Here is a 19,747-nt window from a genome sequence, read left to right on the forward strand (position 1 = left end):
ATTCTTATTGGCAAATATGCAAAATTTTTGTCTTAAGAAGTTCATAGACTTCATAACAATGGTTTCAGCAAATGAAATATTAAGTACCTACAGGGAAATTGAGTAAAGCCTCATTGGAAACCCTGTGATGATGATTACTTATAAACTTAAATGAGAGAAAAAGAGTAAATAGGATCAACTGGACTTGTAGGTTTTTTTCCTGAGATAAAAACCAGCTGTTCGACATGTTTAAGTTGATTGAGAAACTAGAAGAATTCAGGTAAAAAGTCGAATTAGCACTCACTCTTTGTGCAAAATTAGCCATTACTCCATCCCAAATGTGGAGATGGTATTTTAGTATGGAATTTACTTGGGAGGAATGGTTTTGTTGTTTTTGTATGGTTTCAGAGGTCAGGTCAGACATGTCTGTGCAAACCAGGCTTAATACCCTCCCTACTCCTGTGATGCTCAGGATTTGGTTGGTTTTCATAGCTCTTAAAGATATCATCCACTAACTCTTTTAAATGGCATGAATGGAATGAAATAATGAAGCCAGAGTCATAAGATGTACTTGAGAACCTCTAATATGAGGAGTAATATTACCATATACCTTGAATTCTAAGATGTCATCAATTATATACTGCATTTGTAAATCAACTAATAGCATTTGGAGATTTAAGATATCTCACAAAGGGTACTAATCAAGCGTAAGATTCATCACAATTTCAGAAAATTAGTATCTTAAAAAGTGAGAATATATGTTAATATGACCTTTGGTCTTAAGAAACTAATTGGAATGAATCCTTTCCATAGAACTTTCCAGAGTGGAAAAAAAAAAAAGTTACCAAAGATAATGGAATATTAATCACTGCTGAGACTAATGGAAAAATCAAGAATGGACCTGTCATCGTATAGTCTTTGGCCCAATTCAGAGTTAGTTATAGAATTGTGGGGAGGGCCACTTATAGACATACAGTTGGAGAACCTCACTATATGATTGCTGATATTGATTGCAGAAATGCAATTTATATTCTGCAGAAGCACCAAAAGTCACAGCAGACCCTGAAAATCAGAAATGAGACTTTTAAATCAATATGATATAAAGACGATAAAGTGAAGGAATGGTAGAATGAAGAAAAATTCTGAAGATGTCCAACAAAGTTTTGGAAGACTTTCCCAAGGATATTTATTTGTATGCAGAAGTGTCCCTAGCAAACATGTGGAACTTGAGCTCTTCTTGTTGAGTTACAGTCTGAGGTACCCTCACAGGTAATGTCTGCCTCTACCATCCTATTCAGGAAAGGCATCAGGGAAACATCTTGTAGATGAATTAAATACTTGAGTCTACTAAAAGTGTTACACTATGGTACTCATAGGCTGCTGCTCTTGGACCAAAGTCCCAGGAGACACTTTATATACCACTGTTTATTGTCACAGACTAAATGATATTCCTGCTCCAGCCTCTGGCCAAACCATGATGTTAAAGACAACATCCCATCACTGGTACCAAAGTTAACAGAAAGTTCATCCCTCATTCTCCTTTCCTCTATATCTTTTAAAATAAAAGAATACAGAAAGGCAAATAATAAGGCACAGTCTTATGTGGGCTGTTGAGAGAGTAGGTGAATAAGAATTTGGGGCTTATGGGCCTAAGACACATCCATACAAAGAAAGAGCTAGAGGAATCTTAGAACATTTTAAGAAAGGCTCTCATCTCAAGCCATATTGCTCTAGTAACTGTATGTGGTTCTCCTGCCAACTTTGTGTAGAACAACCCAGTTTGATTTTAATTTTTTTAAATATTTTATGTATTTATGATAGTCACACACAGAGAGAGAGAGAGGCAGAGACATAGGCAGAGAGAGAAGCAGGCTCCATACACCGGGAGCCCGACGTGGGACTCGATCCCGGGTCTTCAGGATCATGCCCTGGGCCAAAGGCAGGCGCCAAACTGCTGCGCCACCCAGGGATCCCCAACCTAGTTTGATTTTAAAGGGTTATAGGAGAGAAGGAAGTTTCTTCTCCTGGTCAATCCATTGCCAAGTATTGGCTTCTTACTATAAGCTTGGAATGGTGGCACAAAGACCACACAAGAAGTAAGGTATAATTCTTGTAGGAAAAGTTACTAAAATTCTAGTTGGAGAAAATACTAATGCAACAGCTTATGTTGCAGGCAGTTGGTAATTGGGGATTAAACTGTGTTATAATTATAAAGAATCCAAAGGAAGTGGATCACTGAGAACAAAAAAATTCAAGGAGTCTTCTTAGAAACAATGCCAAAAATTGGTGTCTCTCTCAGTAAAAATCCACAAATGTATTTAATTCCACAAATGTATGTGTTTCCTATTATGCTAAGAACTACAGTAGGTGCTATTTCTGTTCTTTATTTCTTTGTCTACACATAAATTACTTTATTGTGACTGTCATAATAACAGTTAATCTTTATTTTTTAAAGGTTTTATTTATTTGAGAGAAAACAAGCATGAGCAGGGGCAAGGAACAGAAGGAGAAGCAGACTCCCCACAGAGCAGGGAGCCCAATGCAGGGCTTGATCCCTGGACACTGGGACCATGACCTGAGCCAAAGGCAGATGTTTAACTGACTGAGCCACCCAGGTACCCCTGGTTAATCTTTATTTAGAGCCCAAGGAGTATCACACATTATACATACATTTTCCATGATTTAGATGGTGGTGATATCCCCACATTATAGATGAGGTTATTAAGCCTTAAAGAGGTAAAGTAATTTGCCTGAAGTCCCACAGCTAGTAAGAAGTCAGAATTTGAAATCAGAGCTATTTAAGTTGAAAAGCCCTAGCTCCTAACCATGACCATGTGCTACCTCTTTAGCCTATTCTGAAATTAAAGAAGTAACAATTTCTTAGTCATTTGTGCTGCACTTAAGTCTGATTTTCCTCAAAAGTGACATTATAAAAACCTAATTTTGCCAGATTTTATAATATCTTCAGCTACATTATAAAATTCCCAAAGCCATAATAACCAAAGTTCAGGTGAATTGAAACTAAAAAAAAAAAAAAAAAAAGGAATAATATGGATAGAACTTGAGGGCATTATGCTAAGTGAAGTAACTTAGATAAAGCTAGATAAATACTACATGGGGGTAAAAAAAAAGACACCAAACAAAACCAAGCTCATAGATAGAAGTTTGGGGATGGGTAAAATGGCTGAAGAGGGTCAAAGGCACAAACTTTCAGTTATAAAATAAGCTATGAAGATATAATGTACAGCATGGTGCCTATAGTTAATAATACTATGCTGCATAGTGGACAGTTGCTAAAATAAAAGATCTTAAAAGTCCTCAACACAAGAAGAAAAGAAAATATGGCTGTATGGTGATGAATGTTAACTAGATTTATTGTGATCATTTCATAATGTATACAAATATTAAATCATTATGTTATAACCTGAAACTTAATATAATATTAAATATCAATTATACTTCAATTTTTTTATTTTTTTAAAGATTTTATTTATTTAGGAGAGAGAGAGCATGAATAGTGGGGAGGTATGGAGAGAAAGGGAGAAACACTGCTGAGCAGGGACCCCAGTGTAGGGCTCGATCTCAGGACCCATGAGATCATGACCAGAGGCAAAAGCAGACACGTAACCAACTGAGCCACCCAAGTGTTCCTATACTTCAATTTTTTAAACAATCAGAATAATGCAAGCCCTGTCACAGAGTTAGGAGGGTTGGGAATGTATGCTATGAAATCACAAAGAACAATGGCAGGCCATTTTGGCAATTGCAGCATTCAAAAACTCAAATATTGAAAACCAAACATTTCGAACAGTTTATAGTGTTTTGTCTTTAAAGACTTCATGACGTAAGTGACATTAACAGTCTATGGTGATGAAAAGTAATGTGGCTTTGGGACTACTCAAATGAACAATTATATATGAGCTATTTATATGTACAAAGACAGGGAATAAGCATTCATTCAATGCTGGCAGTGTTCTAAGATTATAAAATACTGTGTACATTAATGTATTTAAAATCAATTATCCTATTGTAATCCAGTGAATCAGTCTTTTCTTCCATCTTCAGAAATGAGATTTTTCTGTATCTTTGTTATTACAGATATTGACACAAGTTATTTAGAAGAAGAAAAGCAAGACAATTTCCATAGTTGTTTGGTAAGTTTCAGTTCTTAAGTATTCTATGAGGTTTCATTTTAGAATATGATTATCATGTATTTGTTGTTTGTGTCTGTTTAGAATTGCTGACCTCCTTCTGATAACCCCCTTTATTATGAATATATTTTATGGGGCTAAAAGAGATGGCCTTGCCTCAGAGATGTGTACGTGAATTGATGAATCAGAGTATCCATCCCTGTGGCAACAATAATTGGTCCAGGGTGAGCTCCAATCCCATGTGAACCAATCAGAGGCTTTCCTGGGACTTGGGCAAGATAAAATGTTTCAGAAAAAGCTTTTTAAAGGGGCTGAGTCATTGTGTGTTCCAAAAGGCCACCTGGTCTACCACATGGAGAAAGCCAGCCAAAAATAGGCAAGGAGAGGGCGTATGACATTCCAGTTCTGTGGGCCAGTAAATTCTTCTTTTTGCTTAATTAATTTGAGTTGGGTAGAAAACAGTTGTGTCAAAATATAGTAATTATGGTAATCTCATTGAGACAATGAACAGTGGTAGAATAAATGAGGAATTATAAGATAGACTTAGCATTGACATTGACGTGTGACCTCAAGCAAACTACTTTATCTTCCCGAATCTGTCTCCTTTATTAGTGAATATGCTAATACTGGATCACATAAAATCTGAGGCCCTATTTTATCTTATGTTTTTATTCCAAATTCCATTGTTTTAACTTTATGAATTCACAGTTATCACACCTAGAAGTCATAAGGAATGGTGATCCATATGCATTACTTATTAGCACATCTAATTAATGCAAGGTTTTTATTTTTAGATGAACATCACATCACTCTTCCCAGGCCTCATTCCACCTCTAGCCCAAGCAGCTACCTTGCAAATGTGTGATGTTGGACAGCCACATGGCCTGTGCAGCAGTGTATGCTTGGCTCTGAGAATAATCTATCCCTTCTGCCTGGAAAATCAACTTGAGTACTTGTATTGAATGGATAGAAAATCATAGACAAAGGCCATTATGCTGTGTTTCTTACTTCACGTCTTTTTTTTTTCCCCCTTTTTATTCCTGTAGTACTTATTCCAACCAATGATTCCCACACAAATGCACAATGAAAACCTCTAATTCTTTTGGAAAGGAGATTCACATCTATTACATCCAAACACAAACATATATGTGCTGACTCTAAGACTAGAAATTCTACTTTAAACTAGCAGCTGTATCATAATTCTGTCAAAGATTATATACTCTTTATCCATTTACTTCCTAAACTAAATGAAAAGCATTAATTATGGATATCAGCATGTCTTTTGGATTTCATTGTGTGCAGATTATTAATATTATATACTGTTTTAAAAAACTAAGATCTGTCCTACTGACCTTCTGCTATGTGGTAAGCTGTTCAGGAAGAGTACCAGTTCTGTGTGTGTTCTAAAATGAAAATTAAGCCTCACAATAAGGCCAAGTGAGCTTGCTTAAAATTTAAAAGATGTCATTATCACTTCTTGGATATAGACATAAATAAGACCAGTGCTATAGATAAGCAAGTGAGTTTTCCTAGTTTTTCCTAGTTGGTTCCTGTTACAACTACCTGTCGGTCATTAAATTTATTTCCAGTATCCTCAGATACTGAAATACATATGGGTTTCACTGTGTATGAATAGTCACCATTTATAAGTTCTGTAGATATTCTTTTTCAAATGCAACTACATATTACTCATAAGATCCTAGACATACACAGAGATATGTATGTGCTTGTTATACAGTTTATTGTTTTTGTTTTTGTTTTTTTAATCCTAGACGCCTCCTCAGCGATTAGTTTTCTGGGGACATTTAGTTAATTTCCCAGGTAAGCAAGGAGAATTTGGAAGCCTAATTGCTATGTCAGGGCACTTGACAGTCTCTAAAAGTTGCAACTTTCAGTTTCTAAAATTCTCTCCCAAATCTGATAAACGTGGTGCTTAAATACTTTTACAAAATTTTGTGGTGTCCCATTTGCCAATTATTCATAAAGAATATATACTCCTATTTAGAATACACCACCAATGTCAAATCAATAGTGTATGTGATGATCCAGGGAAGGAGCTCTGGGCTTGCATGTCCCTTACCTGTCACTTTTTTGTGCTTGGACTATTAAGGTAACTTGCTAACTGATTGCTCTGGCTCTAATATTTTATCTTGATTATTTATTCTAATTAACATCAAATGTATTTTCCTCTTTTTTTAAAAAAAATATTTTATTTATTTATTCATGACAGAGAGAGAGAGAAAGGCAGAGACACAAGCAGAGGGAGAAGCAGGCTCCACTCAAGGAGCCCAATGCAGGACTCAAACCTGGTACCCCAGGATCAGGCCCTGAGCTGAAGGCAGACACTCTACTGCTGAACCACCCAGGCGTCCCATCAAATGTATTTTCCAAACTAACAAGTGTCCCCATATCACAATCCAATTAAAAACCTCCTATTGGCTCCTTGTTGCCCTTAGAATGAATAATGATAGTAGTAATAACATTGGTAATTATGAGAGCCAACACTTCATGGATTTACCCTATGCTAGGCACTGTATACTTCATATACATTTCCTCCTTTACTTTTCATAATAACTGAAAGTTCACAGTTGTGGAAACTGAGGTGTAAAGAGTTTTGGATGATTTATCTAAGATCACATAACTAGTACATGAAGGAACTACCCACTCAGATCTGTCTAAAGTTCATACTCTGAGCCATGATACCATTCTGCCTCCACTTCCTAATAAAACACACACTTCTTGGTCAGTCTTCCACAAAAGGGAAACTTTGTCCTAATTAACCTCTTGTTCCTTTTTAACACACACCTCCTTCAGCTCAATTTTTGTTTTATTGTCTTAAGATCATATTCCATCTTTCAGTTCTTTGGTTTCCCACTGCTCCCAACTTTTCCATTTTTATTCTTCACATATATTTCACACCCATCCTCAGTTTCCTTAGTCATTCAATGAATGGCTTGTTAGTATTATGCACCTGCTGATTGGTCATTATCTCTGTCTCCCATAAACTCGCAGACTAGAGAGGGCAGCAAATATGGAGGGGAGGTATCCATTCCACACCAGAAGCAGCTGAAAAGAATGAAAATGGCCCTAATCCAGTGCCTAGTACTCAAAAAAAGTGTTGGTAGAGATTCAAAGTCCCAATCACTTTATTAAATCTGATCTTATATTTTCAGGGATGAATAATCTTATTTCTTCTAGGTAAATTATAAGCTCCTTAAGCATAAAACAAAAACCCTGTCTTTCTTTGCATCACTTTCACTCATACCTTAAATACAGGTTTTGTGTTCTTCCTACTTTTTGTAAGGAATTTCTTAGTGATGTGTATATTAAATAGTGTGAACGCCTATATCTGCAAATATATTTCCAAATATATAGAAGGCTCTTATACTGAAAGATGAAGAGCACTGGCATAGAAACCAGGAATTTAAGGATCAAGACAAAAAGCCACTGGTAGATCAGTGCCATCTGATAAATATCCTCTCTGAGGATAGAAGTGATGGTTTCTGCCTCATTGACTCCATAGAATTGTTATGTTAAGCTAATTCATAACAGGAAAGTCTTTATAAAGTATATCCTACACCACTGACCTCAAAGCATCTGTGTATCAGAGTTTAACCAGAGAAACTGAACCAGTAGGAAATACATCTTAGAAGATTTATTGTGAGGGATTGTCTTCAATGATTGTTGGGCTGGTAAGGCAAGTGTGACATCCATAGGATAAGCCATCAGGCAGGCCAGCTGGAATTCTCAAGCATAAGCTGAAGCTGCAATCTCTAAATGGAATTTCTTCTTCAGAGTACACATAGCAATATTTCTAAGGCTTGTCAACTGATTAAATCAGGCCTACCCAGGTTATCTAGGTTAGGCTTTTCTATTTAAAATCAACTGATGAGACATCTGGGTAGTTCAGTCAGTTAAGCATCTGCCTTTGGCTCAGGTCATTGATCCTGGAGCCCTGGGATCAAGCCCCATGGTGCATCAAGCTCCCTGCTCAGTGGGGAGCCTGTTTCTCCTTCTCCCTCTGCTCCTCCCCACTTGTGTTCTCTCTTTCACACACATAAATAAATAAAATTTAAAAATAAAAAGTAAAATCAACTGATTATGGACTTCAATAATGTCTACAAAATCTTATCAACACCTAGACTAGTATTTGATTAAATAACTAGGGATTGTAGCCTAGTAAATAGACACATAAAACTAACCATCACAGTCCCCCCAAACCTTCCTTTTCAACTAGGTCTGAGGCTAGATTATTCTTCATAATGAGACAGATTATATGCATAAACAAATGTGAGAATTCAATTGTCTTCTATTCGTATTTTAAAGAGTTTAGAAAATTCATCACTAATTTTTTTGGAAAATATAGTTATTTTTTATAAAATTGATTTGTATGTTAACATAATGAATATAATATTTTTAAAGAAATGTATAAATTATTTAATTGCTAATTTAGGTTTCTAATACAGTAAATATGGATGGATATAACACATAAATGAAAATTCATTAGGATTCTAAATAATTTTTAAGACTATCAAGGAATCCTAATTCTAAAGGGTTTTAGAACCATAATTCTAAGCAAGTGGAATGATTATATAACCTTACTCATATCAATAAAACAAACACCTCAATAGTTGTCCTTATATTTGGTGTAAATCATTGCAAATATCTTCTCTTGCACAGCATGAAGTAGTGTAAAAACTTGGTCTTACTTTATGAATGTAAAAACTATTTCTTTTCATGCATTGATTTAAACAAATTATTATTCAAAGAATCACAACCTCCTTTTGTGACCTCCTACTGACTTAATCTGATGCTATAAAATACCTATTTGAATTTTGGCTATAAACACCTTCAACATCAGTATTCAATATTTCTAAAACTAAGTTTCTACAAATCCCAGTAAGTTATCCCTGCCAAGTTTCCTTACACTACGGTCAAAACATTTATTTGGGGCATTTTTAAATTCATGTTTTGTATAGTAAAAATTACTAAGCTAACAAAGTGGGTAGGAAGGGACTTGTAGTGACTTTCTATTCTAATAGGTAAACATCAAGTTGTTCTGGGGTGCTTAGGTGACTCAGCGGTTGAGCATCTGCCTCTGGCCCAGGGCATGATTCCAGGATTCAGGATCTAGTCCCACATCGGGCTTCTTTTTTTTTTTTTTTTTTAAGATTTTATTTATTTATTCATGAGAGACAGAGAGAGAGAGAGAGAGAGGCAGAGACACAAGAAGAGGGAGAAGCAGGCTCCATGTGGGGAGCCCGACATGGGACTCTATCCCGGGTCACCAGGATCACGCCCTGGTGCAGGCACTAAACAGCTGAGCCACCCAGGCTGCCTCCACATTGGGCTTCTTGAAAGGAACCTACTTCTCCCTCTGCTTGTGTCTCTGCCTCTGTGTGCGTGTGTGTGTGTGTGTGTGTGTGTCATGAATAAATAAACAAAATCTTTTTAAAAAATCAAGTTGTTCTCCACCATTTTATCTTTTCCTTGATTAGCCAAAAAAATTAGAGGAGAGAATCATGGAAAAGCCAAAATCATGTTTTTTGGGAAAAAAAAAAGTCAGAAGAATGTGCAAAATTGATTTGAAGAAAATTTATCCAAGTAAAGCTGCATATTCTATCCCAAACAGTGTATTATATAATGTCACCCTAAAGTGTGAAGTAAAAAGATTATAAATATAATCTTTTAAGACAGAAGTTGCAAACTAAGATTGCTGCAAGGATGTAGCAGGTAGTGTAACCTACTGAAGCTATTCATAGGAAGAATGGGGATATTCGTGCCCTGTCCAAAATGGGTGGTAGACATTATTCAGCAATGGGAATGTCTGCCTATTGTTGTCAGTTCTTTACCTTATTCCACAAAAAAAGAATCTACATTATGATGAGAAATGCCCAATGCTTAAATGCTGCCAGCTAATATAAAATTCAAGTCTGTGCAGGCCAAACAATATATTTCTACTACGGTTATCATTGTGTAACATCTGCTTTGGGAATGCTGAACATCACATGAATTACTTGGTGACAGAGGACCAACAAGACACCATCTTCTAAGGTAGTCTGTAGTCGCTACTATTTTCCACCTGAGCCTGTCCCTGTCCCCCATGATCATTACTTAACATAAAGTCATCTCATCATTATTTTGTCTCTGCTTTCTAAAATTACTTCAGAAATCAATTTTATCAGTGGAGGCCCAGACTGAGACTACTGAGACTTCACATTCCTTCAAATTGCTCATCATTAAAAGTTTGTTCAGGGCGGCCCAGGTGGCTCAGCGGTTTAGCGCAGCCTTCAGCCCAGGGCCTGATCCTGGAGACCCGGGGTAGTCCCGTGTCAAGCTCCCTGCATGGGGCCTGCTTCTCCCTCTGCCTGTGTCTCTGCCTCTCTCTCTCACTCTCTGTGTCTCTCATGAATAAATAAATAAAATCTTAAAAAAAAAAAAAAGGTTTGTTCAACATCAGAAAGAGAACCAAGCTTATGTTGGGGAAGAGGTAGACAAGACTCACCAAATTCAATTTGTTCACTAATAAATCAGTTCTGCCATTATTTACTTAATGTATCGCTTTGAGATTTCAGGAAACCTCTAAGCCAGGATTTCTCAACCTCAGCGCAACTGACATTTTGGGCCAGATAATTCTTTGTTGTAGAAGGCTATCCCTGTAGGATGTTTAGCAGCATCCCTGGGCTCTACCCACTAAAGGCCAGGAGCACCTCCAACCCAATTTGACAACGCTGTTTCCAGATATTGCCAAATGCCTCCAAGGGGCAACATCGGCCGGTGTTGAGAACCACTGATCTAGAGGTTTTCCTGCATGCCCCTTGGGGACCTCTCATCTCTTCTCAAGCTGCTTACACTATATTCTTTCTAAGATGAGTTCTGGTTAATGAAATATGTTTCATCATGCTACATTTTATGTAAACATCAAAAGATGTTTGATGCCCTGGACAACTACATTGCTGTCCATCACTTTTTCTCAGTCCTAAAGGAACTAATTTTATGTCTAATTTCTCATGTTACCAACTCCTCCTCTGTTTTTATTGCTTGCTAAATACTTCTTCCAACTCTTACTCATTAATCCTATACCAGTGTTCGCATCTGGTTAACCAACTAAATGCTTCAAGTTACTTTCCATTCCAAATACATAAAACATTTTTTGTTTGTTCAATAAAAATTAATCTAGATATTTGCCTTTCTTATAACTAAAGTCAATGCTTATCTGTCTTAATTTATCACTGACCATAAGATTTTACAATTTTTTCTATTTCAGTTGGTTTGAAGAATTTGATAACCCTGTTTGGTTTTTTGTTTGTTTGTTTTTAAAGATTTTATTTTTCTAGAGAGAGAGAGAAAGAGTGAGCAGGAGGAGAGGCAGAGGGAGAGTCAGAGAGGGAATATCAAGCGAACACCACGTTGAACATGGAGTCCAACATAGGGCTCAATCTCACTCCCCTGAAATTCACAACCTGAGTCAAAAATCAGGAGTCAGATGCTTAATGAACTGAGCCACCCAAGTGCCCTTTTAACCCAGTTTTTTTTTTTTTCCATTTGAATAGTTAGGCCAATTTACTAAGATTTCTGGGGAATTAAATGGTAATTGGGTAGAGTGCTTAGTATAGTGCTTAGCACATGTTGGTCAATAATAGTTATAATAGTTACTACTAGTAAAATTTTTATAGCTTGTAGTAAATAATTGGTCTTGAGTTTATAAATTTCATTCTAGTCATATGTTCATTTCTGGTACTGCATGTGTGATGGGACAAAAAGCCTCTATCAATGATTACTTCTTTAATTGGCAAGTTTGGGCAACAAGAATATAAAGGCTAAAATGACAAACTGTCTAAAATTCATAACAAAAAGCATGATGCAGTCAATGAGAAATGCAAATATACACAAAGTGATAAATTCACATAAACGAAGAGAAGTTGACTACTGAAAAGGGGAATTACATGAAGGTCTATGGTGCATAATCCTTTAACATGACTTAGAGAATTCTAACAGCCAGAAAAACATTTCCTCTCTAACAAAAACTGAACACAGAATTTCTTATCTGTTAATTGTTATTAGAGTTCTAATTGGCTAATCAGTAGTAGTTATTTCAAACTTCATGAATAAATAACTTGCCACATGCCTATTAATATTTACAATTACTAAGCAGCTTGGAAAGTTTGAGTTTTGAGGACTATTTATTGGTCAGCATGACTCATCTGTCCCAAAATTGAATGTGCCTCTCTCTCTCTTTCTCTCTCTGGTTGGGGAAGTGATAAGGGGAAAGAGTACAGGTTGTGGAAGTAAGGAGATGTGGTTTGTAGTCCTGTGCCTGCAACTAATTTCCTATGTGGCCTTGAACAGATTTAACTGTTCTAAGCTTCAATGTCATCACCTACAGCACAGGGAAGCAGCACTAAATGACTTCTGATTACCTTCTGGTGCTAACATTTTGTGATTAATGAAATCTGTGATTCTAGGTCACACTTGTACTGAGAAACCATGAGACACTGAGAAAAGAAAGGAAAGGAACAGGACTTGCAAAGCACTTTTCCCTTTAGCAGATGGAGAACTATGGAATGCCAAGTGCCTTTAAAAAAAAAGTTCTAGACTATCTAAAGTGTTAGGCAAATTTCATGTTCTTAAAAATCCCTAACATATCTTACAGCTATTCCAATTTTAGATGTGTGGGTGTTTCATCCCTTCTAACATGTTTTTATGCCCACATTTCTTCTTAGTAGTCTGATAGGATCCAACAGTACACATAAGTTCACAATTACCCTAGCAACCAACCAAGATCCTTTGGAAAGATTTTCATGAAGTTAGACATTATGTTCATTTTTTCCCACCTCTTTTTATTCCCAAGCTTGGTAATATTCCTCTTTTGCTACCCTCAGAATAGGCTGGTTGCTTATTCCATCTTCTTTTATTTATGGACTCACCAATAACTATCCATCAATATGGCAAATGGTTCATGACATTTACTCCAATTAGCAGAATTACAGACAACTCAGTAAAAAGATTATACATGAAAATTTCCTTTAGGGTATGAATCAGCACTCTTCATAAGCCCATAAATAAGTCTGGTTTTCTGTATGTCTGAAGCATTCACATAATCCATAAGTATAATATATTGGTCCCACTTCCCTTATTTTGTATAATCAAACAGTAATCAATAAGAACTACGACTGCTGCAAAATGAGACTTTGGAGGCTTTGTGGGCAAATTCATCACCAGCACGTGTATAAAAGTCACTGCAGAGGGTCTTTTCTCTCTTTAAGGGCCCTTGAAACCAAGCAACTGAATTGTGTTCTGGGCCCCCAAGGAGAACTACAAGGTTATAATTGTCTCACACTTGGTTACAGGTATTGCAAAAGGTAAATGGACAAAGTCATTTTTGTATCAGGTATAGAGAATAAAATCACATATGAATTTTGATATTGCTGGTTCATTGATTTGTAGAAAGTAGAAATTTATGCAAGACTCATGTCTAACAGTGATGGTGCTGTGTAAATGTGCAGCCAAGCCAAGAACACTGCTTTCACTGTTCTGGGACTGGGGCCCACACTAACAGTCCTGCTATTCTTCTCTTTCTCTTGTGGCCCTAGTGAGGCGGCTTATTTTTCCCATTTCCTTTATGGGCCACAGTCGTTTCTTGCCAGGCCATCTTCTTCTCTGTGTTTCCAAGACAGTGTTAGCTTAATGCCTTGACACTATCAGATATAATCAGAGAAATGAAAAATGCTATACAAAAGATGAATATTTTAGCCAAGCTGTTCAAGAGAAATAGCACCACTTTTGAGTCCTGTTTTCCATAGCTTCTGATGGAGCCTGCTCAGAAGGGACGTCAGCTTTGTTGGGGTAAGTAAAAGCAACCCGACACTTCCCATACAATAGGGTAATGATTACCTCCTATGATCACTAATCCTAAATTTTGAATTAGGCCCAGGATATACCTACTTTTCTTCACACTGCATTTGAAATGTCATTTGGCTCACTGGGTAGAGATCCACATCCTTTTAGTAACAGAATGTTGCTTTTTTTTTTTTTTTTCATTAGGATAAGCTGATGGTAAATACTACTTCTTTATGCACGAGTTTGCTGCCTAAATGTACCTGTATATGTTTTACAATAAATAATATATCTTGCATTCATCCAGTGCAGCCTGAGGAAGTAGATGGAGTTAGTGTCTTGTTCTCAAAGCAGAAAGAAATTACAGCTTTGAAGAAGAGAGTGAGATTATTACATGCCTTCCTAATTTCATTTTTATAAACTCCAAAGCTGGCACATTGTGGTGGTTTTCAGTGATAGGTGGAAATTTGGGCTCTCCTTTGAGTTCAAAGGAAAAAAAACTGAAGTTTAAGGAAAACTATTTTTATTCCGAGTTCACGTCTCACTCCAGAAAAAGCCCCATGCATACAGGCAGGTCTGTGATGAGCACCTTTAGTATAATCCTACTGTGACATGGGGTAAAACCTCTCCAACTACAGGTGAAAAGTAAAGTTTTTAAATCAGTCTGAGAAGCTACTCATTTAGCCTGCAGGAGTCCATATACCTGTTGGAATTCATTTGTCCTCTTAAATTGCTACACAATTCTGGTCACAGTAGTCAGAGGGGAATTGAAATTCTGAAGAACTAGATCTCCAAGAGCCAATCTGGCACCCTACTCCATTCTTCTGCCATAATCCTTTCTCTGTTTCCAGATCTTACAGACATATAGTCAATAGTGCTAGAAGTGTTATTCCATTAACAGATGCACTGTTCTGTTAAACCATTAATCAGGCAAATCACAGATGTTGTTTTCTTTCTAGATGTTACTATAACTACTCCTAATAACACCTACTAAATTTGCCATTTCATTGCCATTAATGACTTTTTAAAAATTTATCAGATAATTCATTTCTTAAATTCTATCTATATGGATTTCAGTTGTACTTCTACCTTGAAGAGTTCAGGATCTCTCTTCCAGTTGTCACTACATATTTCCCTAAGAATCTAGCAGGGTAACCTCACATATGGGTAAATAAATAGGTTCTTGAGGGACTAAAGGTTGAAACCCACATGCTGAGTTTGCAATCAAACCATATTCTCCTAATACTGAGAGATGGGCATTATCATTTTGAGGCATATGGTGCTAATAAATCCAGTTGAAGGAATCTGCCATTCACAAAGGCAGAGCCAGGAAGGGAGCTTAGCCCAGCTGCCTGGTGCACAGATGGCGAAACTGGGACCCAGAGAAATGAAGTCTCAGTTACTGAGACAAAATAACAACCAGAGTCCAAGGCTCATGGCTCACAATCCATCTTCTACTATACTGATTCTCCAAATGGCCTTTGCCATATCAGGAAGAAATAAAAATCTCCTTTCTGACTCAACCAAAACAGTATAGATTTCTGAGACTCCTTCTACCTACTTACCCACTCTCCTGAAAGTAAAATTTAGCCAGACATTCTTAAATCCTGATTTGAACTGAGTGAGCTTTCTCTTCATTGCTAATTAAATATCACTTATTTCCCCTGTTCTAGTGACATCATTTTAAAATTTCCTTCTAAAAATGTCAAGCTTGTGGAATATTTTTTCCTTCCTATCCTTTAAGTCCCTATAAAATAGGCTTCTATTAAGAGATTAATTGAGTAGTGACAATAGCAGTCATGTCGCTTAGAAAAAATTAAAAAATAGGCATTGGAATTGAACTTGGAATTGAATTTCTGATCTTCTGTTTAGTAACTATGTGATCCCAGATAAGTTACCTAAATTTTCACATCCTCACATTGAAGCAGAAAGTGTGTGTTTCTGTGCAATCACCTGGTACACAGATGATTGGCTTACAAAGGCTCTTAGCAATTATTAATTATTGCTATTAATTGGAACCATATGAAAGAATGTTAACTTTTTACAATGTTAACATTGTAAATGTTCTTTTACATCTTTAAAATGTTCTTTAACATCTGGAGGAAAGAAGGAGAATCTCATTTTCTGCTTTTGGTATCAATGATCTTGGGCTGCTGCCACCAATATTAGTGTATGGATATGGCAAAAATCAGTGATGCAGGAGTGAATGCATTCAGAGAAATGCTGACATAGTAGAAAGAATCTACTATATCTCATCAATACTTCAATTCCATTTGTGGCATTTATAGGCTGTACTACTTTTCCTAGCCTCAATTTTCTCATTATCAAATGAGAATGATGATACTAACATCATAGAAGTGGTATAAGCATTTATGTATGAGAAATACTGGCTATAATTCTCATAATATGGTAGGTACTTGCCACATCCTTATTCTCTAAAGCCTTATTTAGGACCCAGTTTGCTATGTGGCCTTCAGGATACCATAATTTGGGGGGCTTCTGAGACCTCACTTGTAACAAAAGGAGACGTGATGATCTCAAAAGCCCCTTCTACCTCTTAACTAATATATAAATATATTATACACATATATATTGTATGTATGTGTATATAAGCATATATACACATATATGTTGTGTGTATATGTAAATAAATGTATATAGTAAAATCTGTCTTCCTTACTTTTATACAAACATGAAATAGGCATAAGTAGCTATATTCCCCGGATATAAACTTTCAGTGCTTGGAATAATACTGAAAGTGAATGAGCTGCATTGGAAAAATAAAAATCAAGCCATGAGGAATATGTGAGCTGATAAACATTTCAGAGCTCAGAGGTAATTTCATTGTATTTTATTTTTGTCCGTTAAACTTAAAGCAATAGTGAGACTAGAAAATAGATTGTCACAGAGCTTTCTGAGGACAGTGGTTTCTGTGAGTTGGTGTAAATATATTCAGAGAGACTTGTTCCTACTTAATAACTCACGTTTTTTCCTTCTGAATTGCTGATGCATTCATTTATTGCATTTGAAAGGCAGTTTGTCCTTTGCTGTCAAGTGAACTTGATAGAATAATAGAAAATTCTGAAAAATTCAATCAGATCTTGTTGCTCCTCAAGGGAATTTCTTGACTGTGTATTCTGTTTAAGGAGAAAGAGTCAACAATGTTTCTTTGGTCTTGTACAAAACGCTGACCAAGTTTAACAGCACAGGTTCTAGTTATCAGGTGCCACACAGAGTTTTCCCTTCTCAGCATTCCAGAGGATGGTGCTGCTGGAGTTTGGGGATCCTTTGGCAGGTGAAAGAAATACTTAAGGGCATACCACAAGCTGGAAATGTTATGAAATCAGACGTGGTCACCATCAGCTTACAGCTTTTTCATTAATCAGACCTAAAAACAATACAAAAATGTGCTTAATTTAGTTTCTCTCAATCAGAATGTAAAATAGCTTGCACTGTCTTTTACATAACTGACCATTAAAGAGTCCCAGAAAATAGATGTTCTCCAATATTGGTGATTCTGATGAAATATCACATTGGGACTATTTGACTCAATTCAGCTGTCACTTAATTAAAAATTACTATGTAAGGTACAGGGAGTGTGCTTGAAGTCAGACAGACAAAGGTTCAAGTTATTATCTCACTATCTCTTTGAGCTCTGGTCTCCACATCCATAAACTGAGAATAAAATGTTTCTATGTCACAAGACTGTTCTGAGAATTAATGTTGGAAATAATTAGAACACCTAATAGTCATTGAGCACTTACTACCTGCCAGGTGTCATTCTAAGGGCTAGGATCATTTAAGCCTCATAAATCTGAGCCTAGGCTATTAGTTCCAGGTTATGGATGTGAGAACAGACCCCAGAGAAAACTTAATTCATTAGACATTATGTAGTCTGGCTCCAGTTGTCTCTTCTTTAAGGCTTTAAAAACACTTGATATTGTTCCTAGTGAAGCAAGAGAGCTAGGTTCTTATCTTAGGGAGTTGAAGAATAAATCTCACAGACAAAGGAGAGTGAGTAGAGCAATAGAGTTTTATTAAGCAAGGATATAGGAAAAGCTCTCAGGAGTGAGGGGTGTCCTGACAGGGTTGCCACTGAGGGCTTTTAGTGGCAGTCTTTTATTGATAACTGACTGGGAAGCTTGTGGCCTTGATTCTTGTGCTGTCTTGGTTTGAGTAAGAATTAATGACTTAATTCTTTGAGGTTTGGTCACTTTCTGTGATTACATTGTAGCCACCAAAGAAAAACACTCCCTAACATCTGGTCTGATCTATTCCCTTATGTCTAGTTTCCTCATATCTCAGCGTTTTCGGTATTTCGTGAGTCTGATTCCATGGCCCCTTATCTATCTCTCCCTACCTAGCCTTGCCTGTCCCTTACTCACTAACATTTTAAATGAGTTGAGCCATGTGAAATCATGGATACTTTACCATTTTTTTACATATAAAAATAGCAATTTTATGTGGTCTACCTTATAAACATTGAATATGGATTTATAGTAACTGCAGTTGTTATTGCTAATAATGGTAGCAATGATACTGATTTTATCTTTGAAACTCATTAATATAAAGAAATCATGCTTCATGATTTCAAATTATATTACAAAGCTAGAGTAATTAAAACAGTATGGCATTGGTATAAAAATACATAGATCAGTGGGGCAGAATAAAGAGTCCAGAAATAAGCCCATGCATATCTGATCAATTTATGATAAAGACAATATACAACGAGGAAAAGACAATCTCTTCAATAAGTGATGTTGGAAAAACTTGAGAGCCACAAGCAAAATAAAACTTGTCTACTATTTTAGCACTCACAAAAATTAGCTCAAAAAGGGATTAGAAAGAAGAAAAGAGGCAAATTAAGCTCTTTGATACAGATCTTGGCAATATTTTTTTAAAACCTGACATCAAAAACAAAAGTAAACAATAGCAAAAATAAACAAAACTACATCAAACTAAAAGCTTCTGCACAGCAAAGGAAACAATCAACAAAATTAGAAAGCAACCTGCTGAATGTAAGAAAATAATTGTACATCATATATCTGTAAGGGGCTAAGAACTACATAAAGACCTCATAAAAAAAAAAGACCTCATACAACTCAATAGCAAGAAACATTCTGATTTTAAAATATACAGAAGATCTAAATAGTAGTTTATCCAAAGGCATACAGATGGATAACAGTATATGAAAAGATGCTCCACATCATTAATCATCAGAAAAATGCAAATCACAGCCAGAGTGAGATAGATAGTACCTTGTACCTATTTAGAGTGACATTCATCAAAAAGACAAGAAATAACAAGTTTTGACAAGGATGTGGAGAAAAGAGAACCCTCATGCAGTTGGTGGGAATGTAAATGGGTGAAGCCACTATAGAAGAGAGTATGGAGGTTCCTCAAAAATTAAAATAGAATTATTATATGATGTAGCAATTCCAATTCTGAGTATTTAGCCCAAGAAAATAAAACACTATGTTGGAAAGACATATGCACCTCCATGGTCATTGTAGCATTATTTACAAAAGCCAAAATATGAAAGAAGAAAAAAAACTAAGCATCCATTGATGGATGAATGGATACGGAAATTGTGTGTGTGTGTGTGTGTGTGTGTGTATGCACATTGCGTATATTGTATACAATTGTATACAATTTTGTGTATATATTATATATACATATATATATAATTGAATATTATTTAGTCATCAAAAATGAAATCTTGCCATTTGTAACAACATGGGTGGATCTCACAGGCATTATCCTTAGTGAAACAAGTCAGA

At 36.2% G+C, this 19,747-nt stretch overlaps 1 protein-coding gene across 8 annotated transcripts in view; it reads left to right on the top strand.

The window, feature by feature from the left end:
• ATP10B (ATPase phospholipid transporting 10B (putative)) overlaps window positions 1–19,747 on the top strand; it is a 313,614-nt gene that overhangs the window by 58,076 nt on the left and 235,791 nt on the right. For 3 of the 8 annotated variants that reach the window (XM_049109180.1, XM_035715175.2, XM_035715176.2), the window contains 2 exons: window positions 4,078–4,133; window positions 5,903–5,951. The gene's annotated coding sequence lies outside the window, so the exon portion shown is untranslated. Of the gene's footprint in view, window positions 1–2,434; window positions 2,595–4,077; window positions 4,134–5,902; window positions 5,952–13,725; window positions 13,977–19,747 lie in introns of those variants that run through there. The other 5 variants (XM_025434314.3, XM_025434311.3, XM_049109178.1 and 2 more) reach the window with 4 other exon arrangements.

Source organism: Canis lupus, chromosome 4, assembly GCF_003254725.2.
Source record: "Canis lupus dingo isolate Sandy chromosome 4, ASM325472v2, whole genome shotgun sequence".
Taxonomy (NCBI): Eukaryota; Metazoa; Chordata; class Mammalia; order Carnivora; family Canidae; genus Canis; species Canis lupus.